The following is a 2,958-nucleotide window of genomic DNA, read 5'->3' as shown; positions in this document are numbered from 1 at the left end:
CTCTTCTTCGCTGCGTAGTGTCATTATCAAAATGTAGTGCTGAGGAAATTAACCACATTTTCTAATTTGGGAGATGATAAATCTGCACCCCCCTCTAGGATAATTCGCAGCACACTATTGGATATTGACGTCAAAAAGCGTCAAAAGGAGGGTATGCCGTATGTGGCAGACATTGACAGTTTTTTCACATCAATTGACGTTACAGTGGGGCGAATTATCCTGCAGGGGGTGCGGATTTATCATCTCCTTTTATACTTTTGTGAGTCGCGGTTGTTCGGTATTTTTACAAAGGAAACCGTCTCACAGGGTTTTGCCTAATTTGTGACGTGGAGGACACGTGGCTTCTTTGTATATGCCCACGTGGAGAAATTTCCAGCACACAGGGTACCGTCCTTGCTGGCATGTTTTAGTGGGGTTGGGATCTTGCCATGTCAGCAATGACATGGCATGTACTATTTTACATGTGAGATGGGCCCACATTTGTGGGGTCAATGATGTTGCATGTAGAACATAGGACTTAATACGCATTTGGCTTGTAGGGACATTTAATCTGATACTAACTTGGAAACATGTATCCTATTATGACCTGCTTGGATTGTAAGAAAAATATTTCTGGCAAAAATATTATGTAAGAAATTTTTTTTTTCATTCTACAATTAAACCTTTTGTTTTTTATTTTTAGAATTGATTGTGAGTCGAAAATTGATTATTGGATTCAAAGTTACCTTTAATTTTGAGTCTAATAATTAGCTTTAGACTCACAATAGGTTCTTAAAATCCAAAACAAACAGGACCTTAGAGGAGAATGATATGATAATAGTTAATTGAGAGGGACATTATCACAAAATGAATGTCCTTCTAAGTCAGAAGCAACAAGCAGGAAATCCAAACAATAGAAAAACAGAGTAACAGTGTTCTTAGGTCCTAGATGTTAGATGCATATTTTTTTAGCGTGGGGAACCTTTTATAGAGTCGGAGTCCTCAGTAGTTTAGGGCATTTGCCTATTTAGAGTCTTTCCTTATTGGCCAACATCCTTAATGCTGTGTCCTCATACTTTCCTTGACGCTGGGTTTCCGGGGAAACCGGCCTTTTTTTCTGCGGAAACTAAAAAATAGTGTGTTCTCTTCGTTTCCTCGGAAACTTTTTAATCAGACGTGAAAAATATTTTAAATTACGTTGAAAATTACTTTCCTCGACTTTTCTCTTCATGCGTTTCCGATATCAACTATCGGAAACCCTACCTTTCTCTCCCTTTTCCGCGAGAAAGCACACGATCATCGTTTCCAACCTCTCTCGTCGTCTCCACCTCCCACCTCCATTGCCAACCAGGTATGCTAGTTCTCTCTCTCTCTCTCTCTCTCTCTCTCTCTCTCTCTCTCTCTCTCTCTCTCTCTCTCTCATTTTTATCTTTTTTTTCGATTTCTGGTAACTGAGGGTTTTCATTTTTTAAAAACACCCTATTTTAGGTTTCAAAAACCCGAAATAGGGTTTCATTTGTCTCTCATTGTGTAGGAATCATTTGCTGTAAATTGAATCTAGAGATTAGGTTTTTTAATTTTTGATATCTTTTTATAGATTTGGGGGTTTTTGAGGATTTTGATTGTTCAGCAGTTTTGGGGATTGAATAAGGTTGAGTTTGAATGAGGGTTTCGAAACCTAGGTTTTCATTTTTTTAGAAACCCTATTTCGGGTTTCAAAAAACATGAAATAGGGTTTCATTTGTCTCTCATTGTCTGTAAATTTCACTCTAGAGATTAGGTTTTTTAATTTTCAATATTTTTGAGGTTTTTGAGGGTTTTGACTATTCGGTAGGGATTGAATGAATACTTGGGTTTTTGTTATTGTTATTGTTAACTCATGATTAATGTTTTAATTGGGTTTTGACCGTTCATGTTTTAATTGTTATTGTTAACTCATGATTTGTTTCAGTACTATCCACTTGTTGTTAGATGGACGATAGGAGACTTAGAACCGAGGCTGGTCGCCCCACAAAGCGGGCAAAGTTGATTGTGAGTGCTGTTGCGACAATAGTGAGTGCAGCAGCCACGGCACTCGTATTCTTCCAACAGTATTAAGACGAATACCTACGAAGAGCTCCATACGAAAGCAACTACTTCACAGATCGGGAATTTATTAGGCCTGCCGTAAAGTCAGACGAACACTGCAAGCACTTACTTAGGATGAATACAAGGTGCTTCGAACGATTTGTTCGACTGCTTAGAAGCACTGGCGAACTTCAAGATACAATACATTGCAACGTTGACGAGCAGGTTGCAATGTTCTTCCATATTGTATCTCACAATCAACGTAACCGGTCAATTAGAGCCTTCACACAACGATCAGGTTCCACGGTTTCTCGTTATTTCAATAAAGTCTTGAAAACTATTCTTAGCTTGAAATTCGAGTTTATAAAACCTCCGACGAGTGAGATACCATAAGTCATTCGCACTAATCCAAGATTCTGGCCTTATTTCAAGGTAACCTCAAATACCTATATATGTCATGCGAAACAACTATGTTGAAGCATTTGAATGATATATTTTAACCCTTCTATGTCATAGGATTGCATTGGTGCAATTGATGGAACTCATATTCCTGCTAAAGTGAGAGCCGAATATAAACCTCGGTTTATTAATCGAAAAGTTATCCTTCTCAAAATGTGTTAGCAGTTTGTGACTTCGATTTAAAGCTCAATTACATTTTGGCTGGGTGGGAAGGATCGGCATCCGACTTAAAGATATTAGGAAATGCAACATCACGAGTTCAAACCCTTGATTGATCTGAACCATCCACTTGATAGGCCTCGCTTTAGATCACTTATGGCTTGTGCCTCAATCATCCGATGGTTCACATTCAATGATACAAAAACATATATATATATATATATATATATATATATATATATATATATATATATATATATATTATATAAAGGATTTGCTAGGGAATATTAAGTC

This window comes from Tasmannia lanceolata, unplaced genomic scaffold (genome assembly GCF_043159265.1).
Source record: "Tasmannia lanceolata isolate RefF3 unplaced genomic scaffold, GAP_Taslan_0.1 ptg000013l, whole genome shotgun sequence".
Classification (NCBI taxonomy): domain Eukaryota; kingdom Viridiplantae; phylum Streptophyta; class Magnoliopsida; order Canellales; family Winteraceae; genus Tasmannia; species Tasmannia lanceolata.
The sequence above is the reverse complement of the archived record's forward strand: the minus strand, read 5'-3'. Positions refer to the sequence as shown.